Raw genomic sequence first — 12,379 nt, 5'->3', positions numbered from 1 at the left:
GACAGATAAAGAGCTTCCCAGACAAAAATAAGCTAAAAGAATTTATCACCACCAAGCCAGTATTACAGGAAATGTTGGACTTCTTTAAGAAGAAAAAACATGTATCAAAAACAGGAATAAAGAATGGTAACAACTACATCCCTATCAATAAGTACCTCGAATGGAAAAGAATTAAGTACTTCAACCAAAAGATAGAGTGGCTGAAAGACCCCTATATATGCTACCTAAAAAAGACTCCCTTCAGATTAAAAGACACACACAGACAAAAAGGAAGTGGATGGAAAAAAGATATTGCTTTGATGGACCTAGAAGGTATTTAAGTCAAACAGAGAAAGATAAACACTATATGATTTCACTTATATGCGGAATCTAAGCAATAAAAAGAACAAACTATTCAAAAACAGACTCACAAATATAGTGGACAATTTTGGAAGGGAGGTTTAGGGGGCTGGGAGAATGGGGTGAAAGGTTAGCTGATGGATGGTCACAGGGATGGGGAGTATGTCATAGGGAATGCAATTAGCATTAATACGTTGGCTAGGTGGATGGTCAGGGGAGGGAGGGAGCAATTGGGGAGATCGTTTTACGAACTATATAGATGTCTAACCAATGTACTGTATACTTGAAATTAACTAAAATAAATTAAAGAAAAGAAAGCAAGCAAGCTTCTCCCTGGCTCTGTGCTCAGAGACAGCCCCCGTTTTAGGCATTTGCTACCTCAGGCTGGGTGTTTTCTCCTCCCGGGGCTTTTGCCCAGAATCTGTCCAGCTGGATGGTTTCCCAGTCCTAGACCGTGCCTTTTGAGCTTCTAATCCTGCTCTTATTCTGACTTCTGGCTTCATCATGTACACGCTGTGTGGTTTACACTTTCAGAACCAAAGCTTTGTCTAACCCAAGTTATCTCTGTCACTATCATCCCTATCTCCTGCCATTAATCCCTAGCACAACACAACAGTATTCTCAAAACCCACATGCATGAACTATTTCTTCCATCTAGCAAAGAAGCATATAATGATAGCACACACGGTCCCTCACGGATTACCTAATACATGTCAGGCACTTTTCCAAAGATGGAAAAGGCTACAATCTAGTGTGAGATAGAGGGTTAATAGGAAATTATAACTCAGTGGTGAAAAATGCCAAGATAGTGGTAAAAATAGAGTGTAATGTTTGTCCAGAGATAGGGAGCTAAGCTAATATTGAGGAAGCGTTAGAGGCTTCTATGAGAAGGAAGGAAGTCCTTAAGGAGGATGAGGAATTAGTTGGGCAATGGAAGGGGGAGAAACGGGGAAGGGGTTGTTCTAAGAAAATGGGTTAGTAGTATATATAAGGGACAAGAAAAGAAGACAGCAAGCAGTACCCTGTGACCCTCAGATAATGCAGTTAAAAATGGAGCAAAGATGACAAGTGGGAATGTCCAAACTGGAACTGTATATATAGCCAGAGCTAAACCATGAAAACACTTGTGAACTTGGCCAAGATTTGGGGTTTTATCTGGGGAACATTAGGAAGTCATTGAAATTATTTTAAGCAGGGAAGTTATATGATCAATTAGTTTTAAAAAGGTCCCTCTGGGGGCAATATGGACCTAAGCTGGAGAGGAGCTATTTTGAGGCAAGCTAGTTCGGTAAATAGCCGTTTGCAGAGGTGCTGATAGCCTGAACTGCTGCAAAAGCAATGGAGATGGATGGATGGATTTAGGAAACATAAGGGACTTGATAAGGATGAAGCAGGAGTGAAGGGTCACTCCCAGGTTTCTGCTTTGGGCAACAGGGAGGACTATGTTTCCTTTTGCTGCGACTGGGACCCAGAGAGGAGGAACAAGTTTTAAACATAAGTTTGCGGAGCCTATGAGACATACAAGCAGGAGCATCAATTGGTTAGATATGGGCTTAGGAAGTAGAAACTGCATTTCATACAGTGCAACCTCCTGGACAATGAATTCCACAAGTTTACCACTCTCTTTGCAAAACAGGGCATGTCTGTCTTTCCCCCTTCAAGCATCATGATCTCCCAGGAAACAATGAAAAGCAGGAAGAAAATAATTCCTCTCCTTGCTCTTTTCTCTCATGAAGGAAAAATCTTTTTCCAAGGCTCTCCCACCCAGACTGCCCTTAAATCTCATTAGCCAGAAGTTGGTCACGTGGCCAGCTGTAGTTTTTTTCTCTTGAAAGGCTGGCTGTGACCACTCACAATTCAACCGTGAAGCTGGGGGAGGGATCGACCTTCCTGAGTTTATTGCTGCCCAAGGATAATAGAACAAAATTCGAGATGAGTTAGGTTATGCCATGTGGCCTAAACCAACAACATTTATTTTTCCTTCTTGCTATATGTCCAGTGCAGAATGACAAGAAGTCTCTGTTTATGGTTATCCCCCGGGGAGTCAGGTTGATGGAAGCTCTATCTAGGCCTGGGTTTTCTAGATTACATTGACAGGGGAGGAGAACTCTTAAAGTCTCACACTGGTAATTAAATATTATAGGCTGGATCCAAGAGCTAGAAGTAGTTACACTGTCCCACTCGACTGTAGAAGGGCCAGGAATCTCCACCTTCCAAGTGACTAGAATAAAAGGAGAGCCAGATATTGCTAAGCAGCATTAATAACTACCAAATCTGCAATCCCTGGCAAAAAGCCAGGGATTACCCTGGTATGAGAAACCTACCCTCTTGAGATAACCCATTTCATGTTCGCTCATGCTTGACTGATAAACAATACATCTCTATAATGATTTAAGAACTCCCTCTGCAGCATCTGTCCCCTATTCTATACCCTTACAGAACAATGTCTTTTATCTTTCCCATGACAGACTTTCAACTGTTGGAAAATAATTATCATTCACTCCCAGGTCCTCATTTTTACAAATTGAATCAAAATTTCAATTAGTAATTCAAAAGTTCAAGTATCTGAAAATATAGTGACATTGAATTGCAGGTTTGGAAAAATACAGGAATTTGGATTAGTTGCAGAGAAAGAGAACCAAGCTGACATGTTGAATCAGAGAAAAAGATAATGGACAGGAAAGCAAGTTCCTATCTGAAACAGGACAGAGAACTAAATAATATGTCTTTTCTTCCTTTGACTCAAATTAACTGTGAAATTCTCATTCCTCAGTTGCCACTTTACTTCCAGCCTGATAAGAGTAAAGATATTTCTGCAGTTACCTGCCTTCACTACCTGAGGTAGCACCAATGAAAACATATAAAGAAAGCCTGATCTCTCTCCAATTCTGCTAATTGACTCATCTTGTGTTTAGACAAGTGTTATGCAAAGCTGAATTACAGAGTCTTAATTCAGATAGAGCCTCTTAGAATCTACAACTAATGAATATTTCTTTTTCAGAAGAGTTTCTTAATACAGCCACTTAACTAAAAAGCCAGAAAAGATGGCAAATACAACTTCTTTCTTGGGTGCTTGTGAATTGTGGGTTAATTGCATAACAAGGCAGCCAGTTAACACCTGCCTGTGGATTTACATACTTCCAGCTATATATCATCTACCACCTGATACAGACTTCGTTGAAACCAGAATGCTTTACCAGGACTGGAAGGTCAGTCCCATTTGTCAAAGCAGGGACAGTCCCTTTGTCTTAGCCTTATCTGGGTTGTAGAGTCGCTCAAGGACACATCATCTGCCTTCTGATCAACAGAGCCCTGAGAAAGTTAAGCTGTGGGAACAGCGGGTCTTCTTACTCATTTACTTCTAGCATCTACTTTTGTCCTCATTAGTAGGCTGGAATCCACAGGCTGATAGGCCAAAGACACCCACCTTTTGCAGGGACCTAAGAGTATAGTTCTGGGAAATGTTTGCTAGCTGTACCAAAACTAATTTCAATGAGTTTTCATAGTGCTTATTTCATGGAAAAGCCTCATGAGGTCAGTGAATGGGGTGTACTGTCGTGGATAAAGGGGAATTCTGGCTAATGTCCAGTATAGGACATTATAGGAGGAAACAAATAGCAAATTCACTTATTTGCCAAATACTGAGCGCAGACTATATGGCAGGCACTGATAGCCACCACAATGAGGGAGCAAACAGGCCTGTTCCCGGCTTTCCTAGAATTCACATTCTGGAGCAGGAACCAGGCATTAATCAATCAATTGTAACATTCAGAGAGTGCTTACCAAGTGCTTGGCTCCGTTCTACAGACTTTACATACATTCGTTAATTTAATCCTTACAACAATCCTATGAAGCAATTACTATCCTTATCCCCAATTTTACAAATGAACAAACCGAGTTACAAAGAAATGAGGAAACTTACCTTAGGTTATGCAGCCAGTTAAGTGGCAGAGCTGGGAATGGAACCCAGGCAGTCTGGATTCTAAAATGGCATTGCCTCTCAGCTGACCCAGAGGCCTCTTAAAGACTTTAAACCGCACCCTCCCCAAGCACAGTGACTATCCCTCTCCTTGGTATTTCCCCCTGGCGCCTCTTCTGCCAATTACTACACCACATTTAATAGCTACCTTGCACCTTGTTATCTCTCTTTTTTAACAGTTCTGAAATTGAGATGCATTCCACAATTGATAGTCCAGTTTAATAGGTAGAGTGGTTGTGAATTTCTAGTGGTGTGTAACATAATGGTGCAGACTACATACAAAGGTGAGTTAGGTTCAACTGAGGGTAGTGTTTACTGCTGATCTGTCTACCCCATAAGGACAGAGTCAGACCAGATGAAAGAACAGTTACTCTCATGCTGTCTAGTGAAAAAAGGAGAAACACGCAAAACTGTAGGTACATAGTCACACCTGGAGTTAGACGGAGCCTCTGGAAGCACCACTCCATGTTACAGGAGAAGAAACTGAGGCTTATGAGAACTTTTTGCTCCAGGTCATAACGACAAGTCAGTTCCTGACAGAGACAAACCAGACTTGGGTGTCCAGACCTCCACCCAGCTCAGCGCTCCTGCTGCCCTTGGCTCTCTCGGGTCAGAATTCTCCTTACAGGAAGCCAAACCACAAGAAACCCAAAGCCAGGAGTAGCCAGTGAGGAATGTCCTGTTTATAGTTCTGTTGTTTAAGTAGAATCCCTTGTTCTAACAACAATACAAAAAATCTCTTGCCTTCAACAAAGGCATTCGTAACAATAAATGCATTATTTCCCTCAAGAAAAGTTTGAATTTCATTTATTTACAGGGACTCAGGTTTCTTCAGTTTCACTCCTAATTAAGATTTGATGTCTTCTCAATACAAGCCTCCTTCAGCCAACAACTGATCATTCCTGACTAACTGACGACCATTAATTCATGGATTTGCAAACAATTGTTGTTTTTCCCCCACGGAATTTAGCAATGTTTGAACCATACACAATATGTACAGACACACGAAATCTTAGAACTAATGAAAATGTGATTGTAAAACCAGCCTTCTCTCTAGTCTAGGTTGGACAAAGAGGGAAGGCATTTAGGGTACTTCTGTTGTGCCTTTCATTAGAATGCTGCCTGCCGGCATTCTTCCTAAAAATAGTTGTCAGGCCAGTGGAGTCCTCGCTCTGGCAAACACACTGCTCTGCACCAAGATCCTTTTTAGCTGGTTCTTAAGTTACAGGAATTTTAACTAAATTAGAAAGTTTGCCACTTTGTTCCTTGTAGAATAAAAGCTTTTCAAGCCCAAGCTCCTGAAACACAGGTTCAGCTCAGTACTGAAACACAGGAAAATGTCGCCTTCGCTTCTGGGCATAAAAAGTGTTGAAGCTTGAGGGGGTTTAGAACAAATGGAACCTCCTACTTATTAATGCTTGGGTAGTCAATTCTTCCACATGGTTATTTCCTTCCCTGTGTGCCTTTCTGCTAATGTTTTATCAGCGCTGGACCACAGAATGATAAATGCTATCTTGTATAAAAAGGTAAAGATGCCTTAAAAACTCATTCGGGTGTTTCAAAGAACAGCTCCACTTTCTGAAGTGTTTTTATTTTTCCACATATTAGGCTCTAATGATTCTAGAACAGACAGTAGAAATGCCGAGTAAATAAGCAATTCAAAATCTGCTCAGTCAGATCTGAAATGGGTTTCTTCGGCATCAGTTCCAAATTCCTCATCTTATTTTTTAAACTTCTCTTAGCCTTTAATGGAGTCCTTGATTTCCAAGAATCTAGCATCAGTTGCTGGGCAGTTTTAAGGACAAATTCTGTTTGCATCTTTTGATATTCTTATTTGTTAGGGTACTTTCATTCATACCATCTCACTTCACCTTCCCCTACAAACCAGACTGGCTGGTGTGCTCAAAAGCCCTTGTGGATGAGGCTCTCTTTGTGTGCCCAGCTATGGTACCCACAATTAATGTTCCCAAACAACTGCTGTCATCATGATATTGTCTTGCTCAGAAAGCACCATTTTTCACTCTTACCAATAAAAACAATTTCGAGATATAGATATGCGTGTGTACGTTCATGTCTTACTCTGAAAATACATTACCATATTGTAAAACATTAAAAATATGAATTAGAAAGAAGTTTACAAATCTGAAGAAAAGTTTTAATATTTTGCTGTGCCTGAGAGGACTCCCTCGCATACTCCTAGGAGTGGGCCCTAATCTGGAAATCTCAGTTTTAGAAGATCGTCCTAACTGTTCAGTAGCATTCAAGGCTTTCCACAAGTGAGTCCCAGTCTTCCCCTCCATAATAAACTACCACTGTTTTCTCACTCAGACTGAATCACTGATTTCCTGGAGGCTCCAAGCTGCCCAGGAGGCTTTGGGGCCAGGCTGTGAGTCCAGGTTCTTCCTTGGACTAGCAGGTAGATCATTTTAGAATCATCTTCTGTAGACTAAGAAAAAGACATACGTGTCAATGTTCTTGCTGTGAAATCAATTGAAAATGCACAGTGAGATCACACTTGGTAAAATGGTAAAATGTGACAACTCTTATGAATATATTAAGCCCCATAAAATACAAGTATGTTTAAGGTCCTGGGTACAGATAAAGAAGACTCTGGGTGGATTGTCTTACATGCGTAAAAATCATTTTCCATCAGATCTTTTATTTAAATACTACTGAGTCCTTATTAGCTATTTATGAGTCTCATTAACACATCAAAAATCTAAGTCTCACACAGCAATAATCCACTGAATACATATAATATGGCTTTGGCAAAAAAGAAAAAAGAAAAAAGAAAGGCATAGATTTAGAAGAGAAAAGCCCTGTCCAATTGGAAGAATGGAGTTCACTTAACTGAGATTAGTTAAGACTGGGGGAGAAGCCAGGTAGGTGTGGCAAAATCAAAAGTCTAATTATAGACACGTCAGGTATGAGATGCCTATCTGATATCTGCATAAGGATATTGACCAGGGAATTGGACATGAGTCTGGCCTCAGGGGAGACATGTGGCCTGAAGATATGAATTTGGGAGTGACATTCTTCTCAGGCTTCAAGGGCCAGTTTGAATGCACCTTCTCTATAAACCCTTTTTTAATCTCCCCCAGCTGCACAAACTTCTCCATTCCTGGATTTTATACTTTCTCTATATTTCCTTGAGTATCTACTTCTGCCTCTATTTATCTAATTGAAGTTACTTATGTATTAGACTGTAGACTCTCTGAGGGCAAGGACTATGGTACTTTCATCTTTGTGTTCTCTCAGTGTCTAGCACTGTATATTTCTGTATTTGAAACACAATACATGACACTGGCTTAATTAATCTCCTCTAACTATAACAGGCTCAGCAACAATCCTTGAAAAAAAGTAAATCCAGAATGTTTGATAAGTGAATGAATGAATGAGTAATCAATCAATCCCTGGAGTCACACTGAAAGAGCCAAATAGATTTGGCCCTATTGAGTGAAGCCTAGTATCCTCCCAACCTACCAAACCCAGTTGCCCAATACCCATTGAACTCCCCAGGACTGTCCATCATGATGCCCCACTTAGGTTCAGCTTCCCCAATCCTGAGCACTATTGCTTTTCATTCCTTTTGTTGCCCAATAAAAATGTGCCAACCCAGCCAGCTGTCCTTTGGAAGTCAGACTGCAAGGTGACAGCAAGCCGATTAGATCAACTATTTCATGCTGGAGTAATTGTAGAGCCTAGTGTCTAGATGTCTTTTCTCTCCCACACCGTAAAGATGCATTTTAATGAGGGTCTTGAGAGGATCTTGAGAGACTAAAAGCAAAAGTGACTTTAGGGCAGAATATACCTGCCCTTACTGTGCCCTCAATAAGCCAGGCCTTCTTCCTATGTTTAGTCTGGACAGAGTGCTGAGAAATGATCAAGAGGAAGCAGCTTGCTGGGACCATGGATAGTTAGCTCTGCCCCGGAGGCTGCTCTTCTAGCCTGGGCACCCCGTTCTAGTTCTAATACCAGGCAGCCCTTCAATCCTTGGCAGGTCCCTAGTTTCCTGGGTCTAAATCTCTATGTATGAAAAATAAGACTGCAGAGCTGGACTTCGCAGATCCCTTCCAGTTCCATAGTTCAATCAAAAACAAAATTAAATGTTCAAAACTTCAAAATCTCTACTCATTTATCAAGCTATTCTCATTTTTATATTCCATAACATTATGTAATTTGGTTATAAATCTCTATTTCTTCCTCCGTACAACAATGGTAATAATAATGTTGCCTGCCTCCCAGGGTTGTTGTGAGGATTTTATAAGAAAGTCCTTTGTAAATTCTGACTTGTATTAAATTTAATTATTACTTTATTATTAAAAAGTCTCCATCTCTCTTTCTTTGCAGGTGGAAAATTAAAGATTGTTACCAATTCCAGTTTGGAAATTTTTCAAAACGACTAGATAACCTTTTGTCTGAGGCAAAAGTCCTAACAAACCTTCACAGTAGAAGGGCAGGGGGATGTATGAAAACAGAAAGATTTAGGGAAATCTCAAACCTGCTTGTGATGCCAGGTCATTATAAGGTCTCCAGAGGGAAAATGGTTCTGATAGACCACATATTCCTAACTGTGGAAAATTAGAGATATTCCTTAGTCCACCCATCTCACTGTTTTCCATATAAGACTATTCCCAAAAGTATCTCCCAGGACAGTGAATTAAGGGTACTAGAAGATAGATGGAGGCATAAGCTTCTCATATCTGTGGATTACTCCTGCATGAGATTAGAAAACACTGAATAAATAGATCCTGAACATTATATAAGAACATTTTCAGTGTTAAGTATAATTTCTGTGCACAACTATTTAACAAATCCAAACTGCATTAAAACTGAGAATTTAAAAAATGTGCCCATTTGACTCCTAAAATTTAAATATACCAAATGCTATTATTCAAGCAGATTAACTAGGGAGAAAGTCTGAATTGGGAACTACTCTTTAAAGAAATATAGTCCTTGTATTCTCTAGAAGTATAGGAAAAAAACAGCAAACCTGAGTAAGTATGGCCAAGTCAATAATTTTAGGAAATATATTTAACAGTATATTAAAAGATAACCAGATTCCTATATACCATCTAAATATCCACATTTGTCCCCAGCTCCTTCTAACAGTGAGAAAAAGCTAAACTGTATGAGATACTCTATGTATTAGGCCTAAGAAATACTCAGTCTTCGATGAGTGACTAGTAAGAGGCTAAGAATTTCCTCAGGCTGAACAAAAGAAATTCACCTTAACCTTTGGTAGAAACAAAGTAGAACCAGAGATTGCAAGTGGGGATATCTATAAGTTTTCTGTTTCCATAATCTTTGAGCTCAAACTATCTTTAGATCAGCTCTTGCTCCACTCAGTTGGTGCACAAATAGAGAGCCAAACTATGAAGTTAGTGCTCCAGAGCCATGATCTGTGACATTTTGAACCCTGAAGCTTTCTGCTTGTCAGGGTGACCTAGGGAAAATGAGGAGGGGAGTTCTGTTTCCTCAGAACTCTCCTTCTGCTAAGAAGAAAGAGATATCTAAGAAAGATTAACTTCTGCTAGCACTTGCCTAAAGAATCACAAATCACAATATCACAAATCACAAATACAGGAATCTGAATAAATGGTCACAAAAGTGACCACCTGAAGCAGGCTATAAAAATACCTTTCGCTTTACTCACAGAGGTTAAAATTTAAAACAAAACAACCCACCACAATGTTCAGGACAACACTGTAATCAATCAATGACTCTGAGGTCTGAATCAAGATGTTTGGAGATGATAAAAAGTGAAATGCAAGGGACTTGCCATCATAAAGCAGCCATGTCAATCAGTGCATCACATAAAAACCTATGCAGAGAAGAAATCAATGCTTCAAATGGGAAAAAAAAGAAAAAAAACAAACCTTCCAATATTCAATCTATAGAGAGCTGTTGACTTACCTTTTAAAAATTCTTCCTTGAAAGAGATTTAAAAATTATCATGCCAAACTCAAAATTCATGCTTAAATGCCAATTTATGTTTTCATTGTAGAATTTCTTAGGGTAATAGTATTAATTACATATATTTCATGACCTTACCTCTTAAAATTTTAGTTGCTCTAATATGCTTTTGACTTGTTTTAAGGAGGGTGAGAGGAAACAGCAACTGGATTTAGTTAACCACTAGCTACTTTAAATAATAGTTGAACTTAGTCAAAAACAAGTAAGACTTCTGCTTCTAATCATGAAGGAGTACTTAGTACCAGACTAGCCTTGCTATTATAAACAACTCTCAAACTACACAAAATGTAGAAATAAGTTATTTTTCGTTATTGAAAACCAGTCAGCAAAGGACTATCATCCCTGAGAGAAGAACAACGTATGTGGTGATCGCCACATCACCCCACATTTCTGCTCAAAGCTAGTTTCTAAACAGCAAAGTAGGGAGGTGGTTTCTACGAAGAACTGTGAGGTCTTGATGAGCTGAAGAGGTATAGTCTAGAATTCAGGGCTGATGGAGTAAGTTGATTTGTAGGATAGGGTACCACAGATGAGGAAACTGCACAGAGAAAAAGTTCCAGAAATCCACATAGAGATCCCCTTAACTCTTTGGCATATAAGTTAGATATGCTCAGAACATGTACCAAGCTATACATGCTCAAGCAATATGAGCTAAATGGAGATTCTAAAAGTCGCATAGTAATTTTGAATGCCACAGTTTAGAGACCTTGCTGAATACTCCCAATCATTCAGTTGATACTCTAGCCAGTTGTAGCAAGGGCTCACTCCAACAAAATGTATTAATAAATCTCAAAGGCATTAAACCAGCCTGAACATAAATTCACTGCCTATAGAAACAAAACTCTTTAAAGAAAGACAGTGAGATCCAATCTCAATGATACTCAGCACATAATCAAAAAATATTAGATGTGTAAAGAAGGAAAACTGAACCCATAACTAGGGGTGGGAGGACCTATAGAAATAGACTCAGAGGTGACAGAAATTTTAAAATTAGCCAACAAAGAATTCAAAATAACAATTATGTTTAATGACCTTTTAAAAAGATGGACAAAACGAGCGAACATATCAGTAAATAATCTCAGTAAATAAATGAAAACTATTTAAAAACACAACTGGAAATTCTAGAGCTGAAAAATCTAATAATTAAAAGAAAATATTTACTAGATGAGCTTACAAATAAATTTGACACTGCAGGAGAAAGTGAACTTGAAGATGGGATAATAGAAACCATCATAATGGAAACAGAGAAAAAGAAGGCTAAAAAAAAAAAGTCTCAGTGAAATGTGGGAAGACATCGAGCCAACATACATATAATTTGAGTTCCAAATATAGAGGACAGAAAAATTGGAACCAAAAAATACGGAGAAATAATGACTAAAATTGATCTAAATTTGATGAAAAATATCTTTCAACCTATATAAGAAGTTCAACAAACCCGAGCAGAAAAACACAAAGAAAACCACACCTATATGCATCAGAGTCAAACAGATAAAAATGAAAGATGAAGAGACAATCCTAAAAGCAGCCAAAGAAAAGCATGCATTGTCTACTGGGAATAATGATAAAAAATAACTATGGATTTCTCAACAGAAAAAAGCAAACTGGAACGTATTAGAATAATATCTCTAAAATGTGAAAATAAAACAATCCACAAACCCAGAATACTATATCTAGTAAAAATATCCTTCAAAAATAAAAGTGAGTCTACGGCCATGCCACCCTGAACAAGCCCGATCCCATCTGATCTCGGAAGTTAAGCAGGGTCGGGCCTGGTTAGTACTTGAATGGGAGACCACCTAGGAAGACCAGGTGCTGTAGGCGTAAAAAAAAATAAAAAATAAGGGATTATAAACTGACAAGTTCCTTGCAATCTGTGAGGTCAACCAAGGGTTGCCTCACCTAAAAAACAACAACAACAAAAACTTACAAAAATAAAAGTGAAAATAAAATTAAGAGAATTCATTAGCAGTGGACCTATACCATAATAAATGTTAAAGGAAGTTCTTTACACTAATAAAAAACTATACCAGATAGAAACATGGTTCTACATGAAGAAATAAAAAGCAACAAAAAATGTAAATATGT

General features: G+C 38.8%; 1 non-coding gene across 1 annotated transcript; it reads left to right on the top strand.

Moving 5' to 3' along the window:
- Positions 1-11,996: 11,996 nt before the first annotated feature.
- LOC112469615 lies at positions 11,997-12,115 on the top strand. Its single transcript, XR_003042712.1, has one exon. It is a non-coding gene; the product is annotated as a 5S ribosomal RNA (ribosomal RNA).
- Positions 12,116-12,379: the final 264 nt, after the last annotated feature.

Source organism: Pteropus alecto, unplaced genomic scaffold (assembly GCF_000325575.1).
Source record: "Pteropus alecto unplaced genomic scaffold, ASM32557v1 scaffold86, whole genome shotgun sequence".
In the NCBI taxonomy this organism is placed as follows: Eukaryota; Metazoa; Chordata; class Mammalia; order Chiroptera; family Pteropodidae; genus Pteropus; species Pteropus alecto.
This window is presented reverse-complemented; position numbering and strand designations above follow the sequence as displayed.